Here is a 20261-nt window from a genome sequence, read left to right as displayed (position 1 = left end):
CTGAGCGCCCATCCTGCCCCGCACCTGCCCGGTGCCCAAACCCACCGGGAGCCAGCAGCGCGGCCGACAGGAGCGCGTCAGCCCCGCCCCTTCGCCCTATCGAGGCCCCACTTGCCCCCACGCCGCCCGCCAAGCACAGGACCGTCCTGAGAGAGCAGACGGCCGACAGGCAGGCACACGGACAGACACACAAGACACTCGCACGCACCCACGCCAAGTGAGACAAGCCGGCCGGCGCAGGCTCGTCAGCCAGAGCCAGGGCCCCAGCAACCTGTGAGAGGCCGGGGCCAGAGGAAGGGACGGGAGGCCGGGTGTCAGGAGACGCAGAGGCAGAAAGAGACGGAGGTTCAGAGACAGACTCGAAGACGGCGAGAGGGAGAGGCAGGCGGACAGACAGACGGGCCCCCGCGCGCAGACACACACACACACACACACACACACACACACACAGAGGGAGACACAGCGACTGACGGAGAGAAAACGGGAGGCAGACACGGGAGAGAGGATGGCATCCGATCCGAGACAGACACAGTGGCACAGTCCCTGACCCACCTCAGAGAGACCCCAGGCGGAAGAAGCAGCTTTCCCAAGGGAGGGGGCGTCAGCCTTGGGCCCCGGGCCCCAGCTGGACGCGGTGCCCTGGGGCTGGCAGAGCCCCGTGGGGTCCCCAAGACGTCTTGGCAGCCGAGGTCTCAAAGGTCCCCTTCCGCTTGGCTACCTAATAAGGGAAGACCCAGCCCCCGCCCAAAGGCCAGAGGATGAGAGTGTGAGTGTGTGTTTGAGAGTGTCAGGGGGCAAGGGTGTGGGCGGGCCGACTGGGGTCCGGGGGGGTGGGATACCCAGAATGGAGGGGGAAGGGTGTGGAGCTGGGGGGTTGCATATCATGTAGGGGGGTCCAAGCATACCGGACGGTCATCTTGTTTCTTGCAATCCGAATGCGGAGTGGCCCTCCGGCCTCTTGGAGGCAACCCAGGTCTGCGTTGGGAGTCGGGGCCCCGGTCATCCTCCCGCAGAGGGGCTATGGCCGTGGCGATCCAAAAGTTGGCACGCTGCTACCCGCCATGCCCGCTGACTGGCTGGCCGGCTGGCCAAAGGCCCTGTTGGCTGGAAGATAGGCTTCGGCTTGAGGGCGTTCGGGTCATATCTGTTTTTATTCCGATGGTGTGCCTCATCCTAATGTTACTTGCTTGATGGTAGGAGAATCTCTGAGTGACAGTATTTCCTTGCTTTTCAATGGATCCCTTTTGTTGCAGAACCTTTCCCTTGAAAGTGAAGGAACCTATGTCTGCACAGGCGCTAATGCTCTTGGAAAGGCAAAAGCAATTCCGTCCTCTACGAGCTTGGTAAGCACCAAGTCCTTGTTGTCTTCAAGTGCTTCCTATAATACGTGCACAGGAGGACCCGGTTTTGTGGATTCTGGAGTCAAGGAGTTAACACGTGGACGTTATTGGTTTTAAGCATTGCTGTCACTGCCCACTTACAAACCGCCTCTAAATTTAACCCTCTGTCTTACCTGTTCTTCTCTCAGAAGGCTGTGACTGCCTTGCTGCTGCTTCTCTGCCTGAGAACCCACAATGAGATATTAACCTTCTGCCCAGAATCAAGATCCTTCATACTCTGCCTCTGTGTGCATGCTTGGGTGCCACGTTGCTTCAGTCCTGCCTGACTGTGACCCCATGGGCTGTAGCCCGCCAGGCTCCTCTTACTGTAGGATCCTCCAGGCAAGCATACTGAAGTAGGTTGTCATGCCGTCCTCCAGGGGATCTTCCCAACCCAGGTATCAAACCCACATCTCCTTCATTCCCTGCATGGGCAGACAGGTTCTTTACTGCTAGCACCACCTGGGAAGCCCATTCTGGCTCTACATCTCCTTCATTGACAACTAAACTCTGTTCTAGGCAACGCAGTTTCCCGCACTCTGATCCAACACCACACACACACACACACACACACACACACACACACACACACAGAGCTTCACACCCTGTGACCCAACACCACACACACACACACACACACACACACACACACACACACACACAGAGACACAGCGACTGACGGACAGAAAACGGGAGGCAGACACGGGAGAGAGGATGGCATCCGATCCGAGACAGACACAGTGGCACAGTCCCTGACCCACCTCCGAGAGAGACCAGGCGGAAGAAGCAGCTTTCCCAAGGGAGGGGGCGTCAGCCTTGGGCCCCGGGCCCCAGCTGGACGCGGTGCCCTGGGGCTGGCAGAGCCCCGTGGGGTCCCCAAGACGTCTTGGCAGCCGAGGTCTCAAAGGTCCCCTTCAGCTTGGCTACCTAAGGCAAGACCCAGCCCCCGCCCAAAGGCCAGAGGGTGAGTGTGTGAGAGTGTGTGTGCGAGTGTGTCAGGGGGCAAGGGTGTGGGCGGGCCGACTGGGGTCCGGGGGGATACCCAGAATGGAGGGCCGAGGGTGTGGAGGCCGAGGGTTGGGAAGCCTGTGTGGTCCTCTTGCTGTTTCTCTCTCCCTCTTTCTCCATCTCCCTTACCTGTGGTTTCTGTCTCCTGACACGTCTCGGCGGCAGGGTGGGTGTGTGGGTGAAGGTGGGGGTGTGTGTGTCTTTGTGTGTGTGTGTGTGTGTGTGTGTGTGTGTGTGTGCCCGCGGGAGAGCACGCGCAGTCGCGTGCGAGGATGGCACTACGGTTGCGGGTGGGGCTGGGGCGTGGGGCAGTCCCCAGGATTACCTGAGGCTTGCCTAGCGAGCCCCAGACGGAGACCGGAAGGTCATCTGGTTTTTTGGAAGCCGAAAGCGGAGGGGCTCTCGGGCCGCGCAGAGGCAGCCGGGCGTCGGACCCCCGCCCCCCAGGCCCGGGGCATCCACCCGGGGAGGGGCTGGGGCCGCGGGGATCCAAGAGATGGGACGCCGCTGCTGCCTGCGAGGGCCGCCGGCTGGAAGGCAGGCGACCGACGGCTGTGAGCGCGGTGGGGTGCGAGGGGCCAGGGGTGGGGGTGGGGGGCGGCTTGCGGTGCAGGCCACGCCACGGGTGGGGCTGGGGGAGGTGTGGGGCGGGAGTGGGGGCGGGGGCTAAAGGAGAGGGGAGGCAAAAAGCCTACAGCACCCGGTATTCCCAGGCGGTCTCCCATCCAAGTACTAACCAGGCCCGACCCTGCTTAGCTTCCGAGATCAGACGAGATCGGGCGCGTTCAGGGTGGTATGGCCGTAGACGGAGGCGGCTGCCTCCAAGCGCCCTAAGAGCCCCGCGCCGCGCCGCGCCGCGCCGCGCCGCGCCTCCCTTTCGCTGTGACCTGCCTGCCGGGCGGGTCAGCCGGCCGCACCTCTCCACGGGCCGCGCGCTGTACCTGAGCCGGACGACCCGCCACCGGACTCCGGCCGGCCAGGGCCGGCAGCCCGGCGGCCGGCCGACGCCGCCCCGCCCCCGCTCCCCATCACCGTGCGTGCGTGCGGGGGCGGGAGGGGCGCGGAGGTCTCGGCGCTCTCCCACCCCGGGCCTCTGCAGGCCCGCCCCCGCTGGGCGGCGCCCCCAGCCCCATCCCGTTCGCTGCACAGGGCCAGCTTGCCCCGGAGGTCTCTGGCTTCCGGGCCCGCCGCTGCCCGCCGCCCGCGGGCCTCTGAACCTCCTGCGCAGCCCAGCTGGGGCCCTGAGCGCCCATCCTGCCCCGCACCTGCCCGGTGCCCAAACCCACCGGGAGCCAGCAGCGCGGCCGACAGGAGCGCGTCAGCCCCGCCCCTTCGCCCTATCGAGGCCCCACTTGCCCCCACGCCGCCCGCCAAGCACAGGACCGTCCTGAGAGAGCAGACGGCCGACAGGCAGGCACACGGACAGACACACAAGACACTCGCACGCACCCACGCCAAGTGAGACAAGCCGGCCGGCGCAGGCTCGTCAGCCAGAGCCAGGGCCCCAGCAACCTGTGAGAGGCCGGGGCCAGAGGAAGGGACGGGAGGCCGGGTGTCAGGAGACGCAGAGGCAGAAAGAGACGGAGGTTCAGAGACAGACTCGAAGACGGCGAGAGGGAGAGGCAGGCGGACAGACAGACCGGCCCCCGCGCGCAGACACACACACACACACACACACACACACACACACACACAGAGGGAGACACAGCGACTGACGGAGAGAAAACGGGAGGCAGACACGGGAGAGAGGATGGCATCCGATCCGAGACAGACACAGTGGCACAGTCCCTGACCCACCTCAGAGAGACCCCAGGCGGAAGAAGCAGCTTTCCCAAGGGAGGGGGCGTCAGCCTTGGGCCCCGGGCCCCAGCTGGACGCGGTGCCCTGGGGCTGGCAGAGCCCCGTGGGGTCCCCAAGACGTCTTGGCAGCCGAGGTCTCAAAGGTCCCCTTCCGCTTGGCTACCTAATAAGGGAAGACCCAGCCCCCGCCCAAAGGCCAGAGGATGAGAGTGTGAGTGTGTGTTTGAGAGTGTCAGGGGGCAAGGGTGTGGGCGGGCCGACTGGGGTCCGGGGGGGTGGGATACCCAGAATGGAGGGGGAAGGGTGTGGAGCTGGGGGGTTGCATATCATGTAGGGGGGTCCAAGCATACCGGACGGTCATCTTGTTTCTTGCAATCCGAATGCGGAGTGGCCCTCCGGCCTCTTGGAGGCAACCCAGGTCTGCGTTGGGAGTCGGGGCCCCGGTCATCCTCCCGCAGAGGGGCTATGGCCGTGGCGATCCAAAAGTTGGCACGCTGCTACCCGCCATGCCCGCTGACTGGCTGGCCGGCTGGCCAAAGGCCCTGTTGGCTGGAAGATAGGCTTCGGCTTGAGGGCGTTCGGGTCATATCTGTTTTTATTCCGATGGTGTGCCTCATCCTAATGTTACTTGCTTGATGGTAGGAGAATCTCTGAGTGACAGTATTTCCTTGCTTTTCAATGGATCCCTTTTGTTGCAGAACCTTTCCCTTGAAAGTGAAGGAACCTATGTCTGCACAGGCGCTAATGCTCTTGGAAAGGCAAAAGCAATTCCGTCCTCTACGAGCTTGGTAAGCACCAAGTCCTTGTTGTCTTCAAGTGCTTCCTATAATACGTGCACAGGAGGACCCGGTTTTGTGGATTCTGGAGTCAAGGAGTTAACACGTGGACGTTATTGGTTTTAAGCATTGCTGTCACTGCCCACTTACAAACCGCCTCTAAATTTAACCCTCTGTCTTACCTGTTCTTCTCTCAGAAGGCTGTGACTGCCTTGCTGCTGCTTCTCTGCCTGAGAACCCACAATGAGATATTAACCTTCTGCCCAGAATCAAGATCCTTCATACTCTGCCTCTGTGTGCATGCTTGGGTGCCACGTTGCTTCAGTCCTGCCTGACTGTGACCCCATGGGCTGTAGCCCGCCAGGCTCCTCTTACTGTAGGATCCTCCAGGCAAGCATACTGAAGTAGGTTGTCATGCCGTCCTCCAGGGGATCTTCCCAACCCAGGTATCAAACCCACATCTCCTTCATTCCCTGCATGGGCAGACAGGTTCTTTACTGCTAGCACCACCTGGGAAGCCCATTCTGGCTCTACATCTCCTTCATTGACAACTAAACTCTGTTCTAGGCAACGCAGTTTCCCGCACTCTGATCCAACACCACACACACACACACACACACACACACACACAAACACACACAGAGAGCTTCACACCCTGTGACCCAACACCACACACACACACACACACACACACACGGAGACACAGCGACTGACGGACAGAAAACGGGAGGCAGACACGGGAGAGAGGATGGCATCCGATCCGAGACAGACACAGTGGCACAGTCCCTGACCCACCTCCGAGAGAGACCAGGCGGAAGAAGCAGCTTTCCCAAGGGAGGGGGCGTCAGCCTTGGGCCCCGGGCCCCAGCTGGACGCGGTGCCCTGGGGCTGGCAGAGCCCCGTGGGGTCCCCAAGACGTCTTGGCAGCCGAGGTCTCAAAGGTCCCCTTCAGCTTGGCTACCTAAGGCAAGACCCAGCCCCCGCCCAAAGGCCAGAGGGTGAGTGTGTGAGAGTGTGTGTGCGAGTGTGTCAGGGGGCAAGGGTGTGGGCGGGCCGACTGGGGTCCGGGGGGATACCCAGAATGGAGGGCCGAGGGTGTGGAGGCCGAGGGTTGGGAAGCCTGTGTGGTCCTCTTGCTGTTTCTCTCTCCCTCTTTCTCCATCTCCCTTACCTGTGGTTTCTGTCTCCTGACACGTCTCGGCGGCAGGGTGGGTGTGTGGGTGAAGGTGGGGGTGTGTGTGTCTTTGTGTGTGTGTGTGTGTGTGTGTGTGTGTGTGCCCGCGGGAGAGCACGCGCAGTCGCGTGCGAGGATGGCACTACGGTTGCGGGTGGGGCTGGGGCGTGGGGCAGTCCCCAGGATTACCTGAGGCTTGCCTAGCGAGCCCCAGACGGAGACCGGAAGGTCATCTGGTTTTTTGGAAGCCGAAAGCGGAGGGGCTCTCGGGCCGCGCAGAGGCAGCCGGGCGTCGGACCCCCGCCCCCCAGGCCCGGGGCATCCACCCGGGGAGGGGCTGGGGCCGCGGGGATCCAAGAGATGGGACGCCGCTGCTGCCTGCGAGGGCCGCCGGCTGGAAGGCAGGCGACCGACGGCTGTGAGCGCGGTGGGGTGCGAGGGGCCAGGGGTGGGGGTGGGGGGCGGCTTGCGGTGCAGGCCACGCCACGGGTGGGGCTGGGGGAGGTGTGGGGCGGGAGTGGGGGCGGGGGCTAAAGGAGAGGGGAGGCAAAAAGCCTACAGCACCCGGTATTCCCAGGCGGTCTCCCATCCAAGTACTAACCAGGCCCGACCCTGCTTAGCTTCCGAGATCAGACGAGATCGGGCGCGTTCAGGGTGGTATGGCCGTAGACGGAGGCGGCTGCCTCCAAGCGCCCTAAGAGCCCCGCGCCGCGCCGCGCCGCGCCGCGCCTCCCTTTCGCTGTGACCTGCCTGCCGGGCGGGTCAGCCGGCCGCACCTCTCCACGGGCCGCGCGCTGTACCTGAGCCGGACGACCCGCCACCGGACTCCGGCCGGCCAGGGCCGGCAGCCCGGCGGCCTGCCGACGCCGCCCCGCCCCCGCTCCCCATCACCGTGCGTGCGTGCGGGGGCGGGAGGGGCGCGGAGGTCTCGGCGCTCTCCCACCCCGGGCCTCTGCAGGCCCGCCCCCGCTGGGCGGCGCCCCCAGCCCCATCCCGTTCGCTGCACAGGGCCAGCTTGCCCCGGAGGTCTCTGGCTTCCGGGCCCGCCGCTGCCCGCCGCCCGCGGGCCTCTGAACCTCCTGCGCAGCCCAGCTGGGGCCCTGAGCGCCCATCCTGCCCCGCACCTGCCCGGTGCCCAAACCCACCGGGAGCCAGCAGCGCGGCCGACAGGAGCGCGTCAGCCCCGCCCCTTCGCCCTATCGAGGCCCCACTTGCCCCCACGCCGCCCGCCAAGCACAGGACCGTCCTGAGAGAGCAGACGGCCGACAGGCAGGCACACGGACAGACACACAAGACACTCGCACGCACCCACGCCAAGTGAGACAAGCCGGCCGGCGCAGGCTCGTCAGCCAGAGCCAGGGCCCCAGCAACCTGTGAGAGGCCGGGGCCAGAGGAAGGGACGGGAGGCCGGGTGTCAGGAGACGCAGAGGCAGAAAGAGACGGAGGTTCAGAGACAGACTCGAAGACGGCGAGAGGGAGAGGCAGGCGGACAACAGACTGGCCCCCGCGCGCAGACACACACACACACACACACACACACACACACACACACACAGAGGGAGACACAGCGACTGACGGAGAGAAAACGGGAGGCAGACACGGGAGAGAGGATGGCATCCGATCCGAGACAGACACAGTGGCACAGTCCCTGACCCACCTCAGAGAGACCCCAGGCGGAAGAAGCAGCTTTCCCAAGGGAGGGGGCGTCAGCCTTGGGCCCCGGGCCCCAGCTGGACGCGGTGCCCTGGGGCTGGCAGAGCCCCGTGGGGTCCCCAAGACGTCTTGGCAGCCGAGGTCTCAAAGGTCCCCTTCCGCTTGGCTACCTAATAAGGGAAGACCCAGCCCCCGCCCAAAGGCCAGAGGATGAGAGTGTGAGTGTGTGTTTGAGAGTGTCAGGGGGCAAGGGTGTGGGCGGGCCGACTGGGGTCCGGGGGGGTGGGATACCCAGAATGGAGGGGGAAGGGTGTGGAGCTGGGGGGTTGCATATCATGTAGGGGGGTCCAAGCATACCGGACGGTCATCTTGTTTCTTGCAATCCGAATGCGGAGTGGCCCTCCGGCCTCTTGGAGGCAACCCAGGTCTGCGTTGGGAGTCGGGGCCCCGGTCATCCTCCCGCAGAGGGGCTATGGCCGTGGCGATCCAAAAGTTGGCACGCTGCTACCCGCCATGCCCGCTGACTGGCTGGCCGGCTGGCCAAAGGCCCTGTTGGCTGGAAGATAGGCTTCGGCTTGAGGGCGTTCGGGTCATATCTGTTTTTATTCCGATGGTGTGCCTCATCCTAATGTTACTTGCTTGATGGTAGGAGAATCTCTGAGTGACAGTATTTCCTTGCTTTTCAATGGATCCCTTTTGTTGCAGAACCTTTCCCTTGAAAGTGAAGGAACCTATGTCTGCACAGGCGCTAATGCTCTTGGAAAGGCAAAAGCAATTCCGTCCTCTACGAGCTTGGTAAGCACCAAGTCCTTGTTGTCTTCAAGTGCTTCCTATAATACGTGCACAGGAGGACCCGGTTTTGTGGATTCTGGAGTCAAGGAGTTAACACGTGGACGTTATTGGTTTTAAGCATTGCTGTCACTGCCCACTTACAAACCGCCTCTAAATTTAACCCTCTGTCTTACCTGTTCTTCTCTCAGAAGGCTGTGACTGCCTTGCTGCTGCTTCTCTGCCTGAGAACCCACAATGAGATATTAACCTTCTGCCCAGAATCAAGATCCTTCATACTCTGCCTCTGTGTGCATGCTTGGGTGCCACGTTGCTTCAGTCCTGCCTGACTGTGACCCCATGGGCTGTAGCCCGCCAGGCTCCTCTTACTGTAGGATCCTCCAGGCAAGCATACTGAAGTAGGTTGTCATGCCGTCCTCCAGGGGATCTTCCCAACCCAGGTATCAAACCCACATCTCCTTCATTCCCTGCATGGGCAGACAGGTTCTTTACTGCTAGCACCACCTGGGAAGCCCATTCTGGCTCTACATCTCCTTCATTGACAACTAAACTCTGTTCTAGGCAACGCAGTTTCCCGCACTCTGATCCAACACCACACACACACACACACACACACACACACACAAACACACACAGAGAGCTTCACACCCTGTGACCCAACACCACACACACACACACACACACACACACACGGAGACACAGCGACTGACGGACAGAAAACGGGAGGCAGACACGGGAGAGAGGATGGCATCCGATCCGAGACAGACACAGTGGCACAGTCCCTGACCCACCTCCGAGAGAGACCAGGCGGAAGAAGCAGCTTTCCCAAGGGAGGGGGCGTCAGCCTTGGGCCCCGGGCCCCAGCTGGACGCGGTGCCCTGGGGCTGGCAGAGCCCCGTGGGGTCCCCAAGACGTCTTGGCAGCCGAGGTCTCAAAGGTCCCCTTCAGCTTGGCTACCTAAGGCAAGACCCAGCCCCCGCCCAAAGGCCAGAGGGTGAGTGTGTGAGAGTGTGTGTGCGAGTGTGTCAGGGGGCAAGGGTGTGGGCGGGCCGACTGGGGTCCGGGGGGATACCCAGAATGGAGGGCCGAGGGTGTGGAGGCCGAGGGTTGGGAAGCCTGTGTGGTCCTCTTGCTGTTTCTCTCTCCCTCTTTCTCCATCTCCCTTACCTGTGGTTTCTGTCTCCTGACACGTCTCGGCGGCAGGGTGGGTGTGTGGGTGAAGGTGGGGGTGTGTGTGTCTTTGTGTGTGTGTGTGTGTGTGTGTGTGTGTGTGTGTGCCCGCGGGAGAGCACGCGCAGTCGCGTGCGAGGATGGCACTACGGTTGCGGGTGGGGCTGGGGCGTGGGGCAGTCCCCAGGATTACCTGAGGCTTGCCTAGCGAGCCCCAGACGGAGACCGGAAGGTCATCTGGTTTTTTGGAAGCCGAAAGCGGAGGGGCTCTCGGGCCGCGCAGAGGCAGCCGGGCGTCGGACCCCCGCCCCCCAGGCCCGGGGCATCCACCCGGGGAGGGGCTGGGGCCGCGGGGATCCAAGAGATGGGACGCCGCTGCTGCCTGCGAGGGCCGCCGGCTGGAAGGCAGGCGACCGACGGCTGTGAGCGCGGTGGGGTGCGAGGGGCCAGGGGTGGGGGTGGGGGGCGGCTTGCGGTGCAGGCCACGCCACGGGTGGGGCTGGGGGAGGTGTGGGGCGGGAGTGGGGGCGGGGGCTAAAGGAGAGGGGAGGCAAAAAGCCTACAGCACCCGGTATTCCCAGGCGGTCTCCCATCCAAGTACTAACCAGGCCCGACCCTGCTTAGCTTCCGAGATCAGACGAGATCGGGCGCGTTCAGGGTGGTATGGCCGTAGACGGAGGCGGCTGCCTCCAAGCGCCCTAAGAGCCCCGCGCCGCGCCGCGCCGCGCCGCGCCGCGCCTCCCTTTCGCTGTGACCTGCCTGCCGGGCGGGTCAGCCGGCCGCACCTCTCCACGGGCCGCGCGCTGTACCTGAGCCGGACGACCCGCCACCGGACTCCGGCCGGCCAGGGCCGGCAGCCCGGCGGCCGGCCGACGCCGCCCCGCCCCCGCTCCCCATCACCGTGCGTGCGTGCGGGGGCGGGAGGGGCGCGGAGGTCTCGGCGCTCTCCCACCCCGGGCCTCTGCAGGCCCGCCCCCGCTGGGCGGCGCCCCCAGCCCCATCCCGTTCGCTGCACAGGGCCAGCTTGCCCCGGAGGTCTCTGGCTTCCGGGCCCGCCGCTGCCCGCCGCCCGCGGGCCTCTGAACCTCCTGCGCAGCCCAGCTGGGGCCCTGAGCGCCCATCCTGCCCCGCACCTGCCCGGTGCCCAAACCCACCGGGAGCCAGCAGCGCGGCCGACAGGAGCGCGTCAGCCCCGCCCCTTCGCCCTATCGAGGCCCCACTTGCCCCCACGCCGCCCGCCAAGCACAGGACCGTCCTGAGAGAGCAGACGGCCGACAGGCAGGCACACGGACAGACACACAAGACACTCGCACGCACCCACGCCAAGTGAGACAAGCCGGCCGGCGCAGGCTCGTCAGCCAGAGCCAGGGCCCCAGCAACCTGTGAGAGGCCGGGGCCAGAGGAAGGGACGGGAGGCCGGGTGTCAGGAGACGCAGAGGCAGAAAGAGACGGAGGTTCAGAGACAGACTCGAAGACGGCGAGAGGGAGAGGCAGGCGGACAGACAGACCGGCCCCCGCGCGCAGACACACACACACACACACACACACACACACACACACACAGAGGGAGACACAGCGACTGACGGAGAGAAAACGGGAGGCAGACACGGGAGAGAGGATGGCATCCGATCCGAGACAGACACAGTGGCACAGTCCCTGACCCACCTCAGAGAGACCCCAGGCGGAAGAAGCAGCTTTCCCAAGGGAGGGGGCGTCAGCCTTGGGCCCCGGGCCCCAGCTGGACGCGGTGCCCTGGGGCTGGCAGAGCCCCGTGGGGTCCCCAAGACGTCTTGGCAGCCGAGGTCTCAAAGGTCCCCTTCCGCTTGGCTACCTAATAAGGGAAGACCCAGCCCCCGCCCAAAGGCCAGAGGATGAGAGTGTGAGTGTGTGTTTGAGAGTGTCAGGGGGCAAGGGTGTGGGCGGGCCGACTGGGGTCCGGGGGGGTGGGATACCCAGAATGGAGGGGGAAGGGTGTGGAGCTGGGGGGTTGCATATCATGTAGGGGGGTCCAAGCATACCGGACGGTCATCTTGTTTCTTGCAATCCGAATGCGGAGTGGCCCTCCGGCCTCTTGGAGGCAACCCAGGTCTGCGTTGGGAGTCGGGGCCCCGGTCATCCTCCCGCAGAGGGGCTATGGCCGTGGCGATCCAAAAGTTGGCACGCTGCTACCCGCCATGCCCGCTGACTGGCTGGCCGGCTGGCCAAAGGCCCTGTTGGCTGGAAGATAGGCTTCGGCTTGAGGGCGTTCGGGTCATATCTGTTTTTATTCCGATGGTGTGCCTCATCCTAATGTTACTTGCTTGATGGTAGGAGAATCTCTGAGTGACAGTATTTCCTTGCTTTTCAATGGATCCCTTTTGTTGCAGAACCTTTCCCTTGAAAGTGAAGGAACCTATGTCTGCACAGGCGCTAATGCTCTTGGAAAGGCAAAAGCAATTCCGTCCTCTACGAGCTTGGTAAGCACCAAGTCCTTGTTGTCTTCAAGTGCTTCCTATAATACGTGCACAGGAGGACCCGGTTTTGTGGATTCTGGAGTCAAGGAGTTAACACGTGGACGTTATTGGTTTTAAGCATTGCTGTCACTGCCCACTTACAAACCGCCTCTAAATTTAACCCTCTGTCTTACCTGTTCTTCTCTCAGAAGGCTGTGACTGCCTTGCTGCTGCTTCTCTGCCTGAGAACCCACAATGAGATATTAACCTTCTGCCCAGAATCAAGATCCTTCATACTCTGCCTCTGTGTGCATGCTTGGGTGCCACGTTGCTTCAGTCCTGCCTGACTGTGACCCCATGGGCTGTAGCCCGCCAGGCTCCTCTTACTGTAGGATCCTCCAGGCAAGCATACTGAAGTAGGTTGTCATGCCGTCCTCCAGGGGATCTTCCCAACCCAGGTATCAAACCCACATCTCCTTCATTCCCTGCATGGGCAGACAGGTTCTTTACTGCTAGCACCACCTGGGAAGCCCATTCTGGCTCTACATCTCCTTCATTGACAACTAAACTCTGTTCTAGGCAACGCAGTTTCCCGCACTCTGATCCAACACCACACACACACACACACACACACACACACACAAACACACACAGAGAGCTTCACACCCTGTGACCCAACACCACACACACACACACACACACACACACACGGAGACACAGCGACTGACGGACAGAAAACGGGAGGCAGACACGGGAGAGAGGATGGCATCCGATCCGAGACAGACACAGTGGCACAGTCCCTGACCCACCTCCGAGAGAGACCAGGCGGAAGAAGCAGCTTTCCCAAGGGAGGGGGCGTCAGCCTTGGGCCCCGGGCCCCAGCTGGACGCGGTGCCCTGGGGCTGGCAGAGCCCCGTGGGGTCCCCAAGACGTCTTGGCAGCCGAGGTCTCAAAGGTCCCCTTCAGCTTGGCTACCTAAGGCAAGACCCAGCCCCCGCCCAAAGGCCAGAGGGTGAGTGTGTGAGAGTGTGTGTGCGAGTGTGTCAGGGGGCAAGGGTGTGGGCGGGCCGACTGGGGTCCGGGGGGATACCCAGAATGGAGGGCCGAGGGTGTGGAGGCCGAGGGTTGGGAAGCCTGTGTGGTCCTCTTGCTGTTTCTCTCTCCCTCTTTCTCCATCTCCCTTACCTGTGGTTTCTGTCTCCTGACACGTCTCGGCGGCAGGGTGGGTGTGTGGGTGAAGGTGGGGGTGTGTGTGTCTTTGTGTGTGTGTGTGTGTGTGTGTGTGTGTGTGTGTGTGCCCGCGGGAGAGCACGCGCAGTCGCGTGCGAGGATGGCACTACGGTTGCGGGTGGGGCTGGGGCGTGGGGCAGTCCCCAGGATTACCTGAGGCTTGCCTAGCGAGCCCCAGACGGAGACCGGAAGGTCATCTGGTTTTTTGGAAGCCGAAAGCGGAGGGGCTCTCGGGCCGCGCAGAGGCAGCCGGGCGTCGGACCCCCGCCCCCCAGGCCCGGGGCATCCACCCGGGGAGGGGCTGGGGCCGCGGGGATCCAAGAGATGGGACGCCGCTGCTGCCTGCGAGGGCCGCCGGCTGGAAGGCAGGCGACCGACGGCTGTGAGCGCGGTGGGGTGCGAGGGGCCAGGGGTGGGGGTGGGGGGCGGCTTGCGGTGCAGGCCACGCCACGGGTGGGGCTGGGGGAGGTGTGGGGCGGGAGTGGGGGCGGGGGCTAAAGGAGAGGGGAGGCAAAAAGCCTACAGCACCCGGTATTCCCAGGCGGTCTCCCATCCAAGTACTAACCAGGCCCGACCCTGCTTAGCTTCCGAGATCAGACGAGATCGGGCGCGTTCAGGGTGGTATGGCCGTAGACGGAGGCGGCTGCCTCCAAGCGCCCTAAGAGCCCCGCGCCGCGCCGCGCCGCGCCGCGCCTCCCTTTCGCTGTGACCTGCCTGCCGGGCGGGTCAGCCGGCCGCACCTCTCCACGGGCCGCGCGCTGTACCTGAGCCGGACGACCCGCCACCGGACTCCGGCCGGCCAGGGCCGGCAGCCCGGCGGCCTGCCGACGCCGCCCCGCCCCCGCTCCCCATCACCGTGCGTGCGTGCGGGGGCGGGAGGGGCGCGGAGGTCTCGGCGCTCTCCCACCCCGGGCCTCTGCAGGCCCGCCCCCGCTGGGCGGCGCCCCCAGCCCCATCCCGTTCGCTGCACAGGGCCAGCTTGCCCCGGAGGTCTCTGGCTTCCGGGCCCGCCGCTGCCCGCCGCCCGCGGGCCTCTGAACCTCCTGCGCAGCCCAGCTGGGGCCCTGAGCGCCCATCCTGCCCCGCACCTGCCCGGTGCCCAAACCCACCGGGAGCCAGCAGCGCGGCCGACAGGAGCGCGTCAGCCCCGCCCCTTCGCCCTATCGAGGCCCCACTTGCCCCCACGCCGCCCGCCAAGCACAGGACCGTCCTGAGAGAGCAGACGGCCGACAGGCAGGCACACGGACAGACACACAAGACACTCGCACGCACCCACGCCAAGTGAGACAAGCCGGCCGGCGCAGGCTCGTCAGCCAGAGCCAGGGCCCCAGCAACCTGTGAGAGGCCGGGGCCAGAGGAAGGGACGGGAGGCCGGGTGTCAGGAGACGCAGAGGCAGAAAGAGACGGAGGTTCAGAGACAGACTCGAAGACGGCGAGAGGGAGAGGCAGGCGGACAGACAGACGGGCCCCCGCGCGCAGACACACACACACACACACACACACACACACACAGAGGGAGACACAGCGACTGACGGAGAGAAAACGGGAGGCAGACACGGGAGAGAGGATGGCATCCGATCCGAGACAGACACAGTGGCACAGTCCCTGACCCACCTCAGAGAGACCCCAGGCGGAAGAAGCAGCTTTCCCAAGGGAGGGGGCGTCAGCCTTGGGCCCCGGGCCCCAGCTGGACGCGGTGCCCTGGGGCTGGCAGAGCCCCGTGGGGTCCCCAAGACGTCTTGGCAGCCGAGGTCTCAAAGGTCCCCTTCCGCTTGGCTACCTAATAAGGGAAGACCCAGCCCCCGCCCAAAGGCCAGAGGATGAGAGTGTGAGTGTGTGTTTGAGAGTGTCAGGGGGCAAGGGTGTGGGCGGGCCGACTGGGGTCCGGGGGGGTGGGATACCCAGAATGGAGGGGGAAGGGTGTGGAGCTGGGGGGTTGCATATCATGTAGGGGGGTCCAAGCATACCGGACGGTCATCTTGTTTCTTGCAATCCGAATGCGGAGTGGCCCTCCGGCCTCTTGGAGGCAACCCAGGTCTGCGTTGGGAGTCGGGGCCCCGGTCATCCTCCCGCAGAGGGGCTATGGCCGTGGCGATCCAAAAGTTGGCACGCTGCTACCCGCCATGCCCGCTGACTGGCTGGCCGGCTGGCCAAAGGCCCTGTTGGCTGGAAGATAGGCTTCGGCTTGAGGGCGTTCGGGTCATATCTGTTTTTATTCCGATGGTGTGCCTCATCCTAATGTTACTTGCTTGATGGTAGGAGAATCTCTGAGTGACAGTATTTCCTTGCTTTTCAATGGATCCCTTTTGTTGCAGAACCTTTCCCTTGAAAGTGAAGGAACCTATGTCTGCACAGGCGCTAATGCTCTTGGAAAGGCAAAAGCAATTCCGTCCTCTACGAGCTTGGTAAGCACCAAGTCCTTGTTGTCTTCAAGTGCTTCCTATAATACGTGCACAGGAGGACCCGGTTTTGTGGATTCTGGAGTCAAGGAGTTAACACGTGGACGTTATTGGTTTTAAGCATTGCTGTCACTGCCCACTTACAAACCGCCTCTAAATTTAACCCTCTGTCTTACCTGTTCTTCTCTCAGAAGGCTGTGACTGCCTTGCTGCTGCTTCTCTGCCTGAGAACCCACAATGAGATATTAACCTTCTGCCCAGAATCAAGATCCTTCATACTCTGCCTCTGTGTGCATGCTTGGGTGCCACGTTGCTTCAGTCCTGCCTGACTGTGACCCCATGGGCTGTAGCCCGCCAGGCTCCTCTTACTGTAGGATCCTCCAGGCAAGCATACTGAAGTAGGTTGTCATGCCGTCCTCCAGGGGATCTTCCCAACCCAGGTATCAAACCCACATCTCCTTCATTCCCTGCATGGGCAGACAGGTTCTTTACTGCTAGCACCACCTGGGAAGCCCATTCTGGCTCTACATCTCCTTCATTGACAACTAAACTCTGTTCTAGGCAACGCAGTTTCCCGCACTCTGATCCAACACCACACACACACACACACACACACACACACACACACACACACACACAGAGAGCTTCACACCCTGTGACCCAACACCACACACACACACACACACACACACACGGAGACACAGCGACTGACGGACAGAAAACGGGAGGCAGACACGGGAGAGAGGATGGCATCCGATCCGAGACAGACACAGTGGCACAGTCCCTGACCCACCTCCGAGAGAGACCAGGCGGAAGAAGCAGCTTTCCCAAGGGAGGGGGCGTCAGCCTTGGGCCCCGGGCCCCAGCTGGACGCGGTGCCCTGGGGCTGGCAGAGCCCCGTGGGGTCCCCAAGACGTCTTGGCAGCCGAGGTCTCAAAGGTCCCCTTCAGCTTGGCTACCTAAGGCAAGACCCAGCCCCCGCCCAAAGGCCAGAGGGTGAGTGTGTGAGAGTGTGTGTGCGAGTGTGTCAGGGGGCAAGGGTGTGGGCGGGCCGACTGGGGTCCGGGGGGATACCCAGAATGGAGGGCCGAGGGTGTGGAGGCCGAGGGTTGGGAAGCCTGTGTGGTCCTCTTGCTGTTTCTCTCTCCCTCTTTCTCCATCTCCCTTACCTGTGGTTTCTGTCTCCTGACACGTCTCGGCGGCAGGGTGGGTGTGTGGGTGAAGGTGGGGGTGTGTGTGTCTTTGTGTGTGTGTGTGTGTGTGTGTGTGTGTGTGTGTGTGCGCCCGCGGGAGAGCACGCGCAGTCGCGTGCGAGGATGGCACTACGGTTGCGGGTGGGGCTGGGGCGTGGGGCAGTCCCCAGGATTACCTGAGGCTTGCCTAGCGAGCCCCAGACGGAGACCGGAAGGTCATCTGGTTTTTTGGAAGCCGAAAGCGGAGGGGCTCTCGGGCCGCGCAGAGGCAGCCGGGCGTCGGACCCCCGCCCCCCAGGCCCGGGGCATCCACCCGGGGAGGGGCTGGGGCCGCGGGGATCCAAGAGATGGGACGCCGCTGCTGCCTGCGAGGGCCGCCGGCTGGAAGGCAGGCGACCGACGGCTGTGAGCGCGGTGGGGTGCGAGGGGCCAGGGGTGGGGGTGGGGGGCGGCTTGCGGTGCAGGCCACGCCACGGGTGGGGCTGGGGGAGGTGTGGGGCGGGAGTGGGGGCGGGGGCTAAAGGAGAGGGGAGGCAAAAAGCCTACAGCACCCGGTATTCCCAGGCGGTCTCCCATCCAAGTACTAACCAGGCCCGACCCTGCTTAGCTTCCGAGATCAGACGAGATCGGGCGCGTTCAGGGTGGTATGGCCGTAGACGGAGGCGGCTGCCTCCAAGCGCCCTAAGAGCCCCGCGCCGCGCCGCGCCGCGCCGCGCCTCCCTTTCGCTGTGACCTGCCTGCCGGGCGGGTCAGCCGGCCGCACCTCTCCACGGGCCGCGCGCTGTACCTGAGCCGGACGACCCGCCACCGGACTCCGGCCGGCCAGGGCCGGCAGCCCGGCGGCCGGCCGACGCCGCCCCGCCCCCGCTCCCCATCACCGTGCGTGCGTGCGGGGGCGGGAGGGGCGCGGAGGTCTCGGCGCTCTCCCACCCCGGGCCTCTGCAGGCCCGCCCCCGCTGGGCGGCGCCCCCAGCCCCATCCCGTTCGCTGCACAGGGCCAGCTTGCCCCGGAGGTCTCTGGCTTCCGGGCCCGCCGCTGCCCGCCGCCCGCGGGCCTCTGAACCTCCTGCGCAGCCCAGCTGGGGCCCTGAGCGCCCATCCTGCCCCGCACCTGCCCGGTGCCCAAACCCACCGGGAGCCAGCAGCGCGGCCGACAGGAGCGCGTCAGCCCCGCCCCTTCGCCCTATCGAGGCCCCACTTGCCCCCACGCCGCCCGCCAAGCACAGGACCGTCCTGAGAGAGCAGACGGCCGACAGGCAGGCACACGGACAGACACACAAGACACTCGCACGCACCCACGCCAAGTGAGACAAGCCGGCCGGCGCAGGCTCGTCAGCCAGAGCCAGGGCCCCAGCAACCTGTGAGAGGCCGGGGCCAGAGGAAGGGACGGGAGGCCGGGTGTCAGGAGACGCAGAGGCAGAAAGAGACGGAGGTTCAGAGACAGACTCGAAGACGGCGAGAGGGAGAGGCAGGCGGACAGACAGACGGGCCCCCGCGCGCAGACACACACACACACACACACACACACACACACACAGAGGGAGACACAGCGACTGACGGAGAGAAAACGGGAGGCAGACACGGGAGAGAGGATGGCATCCGATCCGAGACAGACACAGTGGCACAGTCCCTGACCCACCTCAGAGAGACCCCAGGCGGAAGAAGCAGCTTTCCCAAGGGAGGGGGCGTCAGCCTTGGGCCCCGGGCCCCAGCTGGACGCGGTGCCCTGGGGCTGGCAGAGCCCCGTGGGGTCCCCAAGACGTCTTGGCAGCCGAGGTCTCAAAGGTCCCCTTCCGCTTGGCTACCTAATAAGGGAAGACCCAGCCCCCGCCCAAAGGCCAGAGGATGAGAGTGTGAGTGTGTGTTTGAGAGTGTCAGGGGGCAAGGGTGTGGGCGGGCCGACTGGGGTCCGGGGGGGTGGGATACCCAGAATGGAGGGGGAAGGGTGTGGAGCTGGGGGGTTGCATATCATGTAGGGGGGTCCAAGCATACCGGACGGTCATCTTGTTTCTTGCAATCCGAATGCGGAGTGGCCCTCCGGCCTCTTGGAGGCAACCCAGGTCTGCGTTGGGAGTCGGGGCCCCGGTCATCCTCCCGCAGAGGGGCTATGGCCGTGGCGATCCAAAAGTTGGCACGCTGCTACCCGCCATGCCCGCTGACTGGCTGGCCGGCTGGCCAAAGGCCCTGTTGGCTGGAAGATAGGCTTCGGCTTGAGGGCGTTCGGGTCATATCTGTTTTTATTCCGATGGTGTGCCTCATCCTAATGTTACTTGCTTGATGGTAGGAGAATCTCTGAGTGACAGTATTTCCTTGCTTTTCAATGGATCCCTTTTGTTGCAGAACCTTTCCCTTGAAAGTGAAGGAACCTATGTCTGCACAGGCGCTAATGCTCTTGGAAAGGCAAAAGCAATTCCGTCCTCTACGAGCTTGGTAAGCACCAAGTCCTTGTTGTCTTCAAGTGCTTCCTATAATACGTGCACAGGAGGACCCGGTTTTGTGGATTCTGGAGTCAAGGAGTTAACACGTGGACGTTATTGGTTTTAAGCATTGCTGTCACTGCCCACTTACAAACCGCCTCTAAATTTAACCCTCTGTCTTACCTGTTCTTCTCTCAGAAGGCTGTGACTGCCTTGCTGCTGCTTCTCTGCCTGAGAACCCACAATGAGATATTAACCTTCTGCCCAGAATCAAGATCCTTCATACTCTGCCTCTGTGTGCATGCTTGGGTGCCACGTTGCTTCAGTCCTGCCTGACTGTGACCCCATGGGCTGTAGCCCGCCAGGCTCCTCTTACTGTAGGATCCTCCAGGCAAGCATACTGAAGTAGGTTGTCATGCCGTCCTCCAGGGGATCTTCCCAACCCAGGTATCAAACCCACATCTCCTTCATTCCCTGCATGGGCAGACAGGTTCTTTACTGCTAGCACCACCTGGGAAGCCCATTCTGGCTCTACATCTCCTTCATTGACAACTAAACTCTGTTCTAGGCAACGCAGTTTCCCGCACTCTGATCCAACACCACACACACACACACACACACACACACACACACACACACAGAGCTTCACACCCTGTGACCCAACACCACACACACACACACACACACACACACACACACACACACACACGGAGACACAGCGACTGACGGACAGAAAACGGGAGGCAGACACGGGAGAGAGGATGGCATCCGATCCGAGACAGACACAGTGGCACAGTCCCTGACCCACCTCCGAGAGAGACCAGGCGGAAGAAGCAGCTTT

General features: G+C 63.4%; 5 non-coding genes across 5 annotated transcripts; all 5 read right to left on the bottom strand.

The window, feature by feature from the left end:
• Positions 1-3075: 3075 nt before the first annotated feature.
• On the bottom strand, positions 3076-3194 carry LOC133070936 (5S ribosomal RNA). Its single transcript, XR_009696322.1, has one exon. It is a non-coding gene; the product is annotated as a 5S ribosomal RNA (ribosomal RNA).
• Positions 3195-6689: 3495 nt separating this feature from the next.
• LOC133070935 (5S ribosomal RNA) lies at positions 6690-6808 on the bottom strand. The gene has a single exon (XR_009696321.1). It is a non-coding gene; the product is annotated as a 5S ribosomal RNA (ribosomal RNA).
• Positions 6809-10305: 3497 nt separating this feature from the next.
• On the bottom strand, positions 10306-10424 carry LOC133070934 (5S ribosomal RNA). Its single transcript, XR_009696320.1, has one exon. It is a non-coding gene; the product is annotated as a 5S ribosomal RNA (ribosomal RNA).
• A 3503-nt stretch (positions 10425-13927) lies between these two features.
• Positions 13928-14046, bottom strand: LOC133070932 (5S ribosomal RNA). The gene has a single exon (XR_009696318.1). It is a non-coding gene; the product is annotated as a 5S ribosomal RNA (ribosomal RNA).
• Positions 14047-17542: 3496 nt separating this feature from the next.
• LOC133070931 (5S ribosomal RNA) lies at positions 17543-17661 on the bottom strand. The gene has a single exon (XR_009696317.1). It is a non-coding gene; the product is annotated as a 5S ribosomal RNA (ribosomal RNA).
• Between the last annotated feature and the right edge of the window lie 2600 nt (positions 17662-20261).

This window comes from Dama dama, chromosome 15 (genome assembly GCF_033118175.1).
Source record: "Dama dama isolate Ldn47 chromosome 15, ASM3311817v1, whole genome shotgun sequence".
Classification (NCBI taxonomy): Eukaryota; Metazoa; Chordata; class Mammalia; order Artiodactyla; family Cervidae; genus Dama; species Dama dama.
Note: the sequence above shows the minus strand (reverse complement) of the source record. Positions and strands in the feature narration are given on the sequence as shown.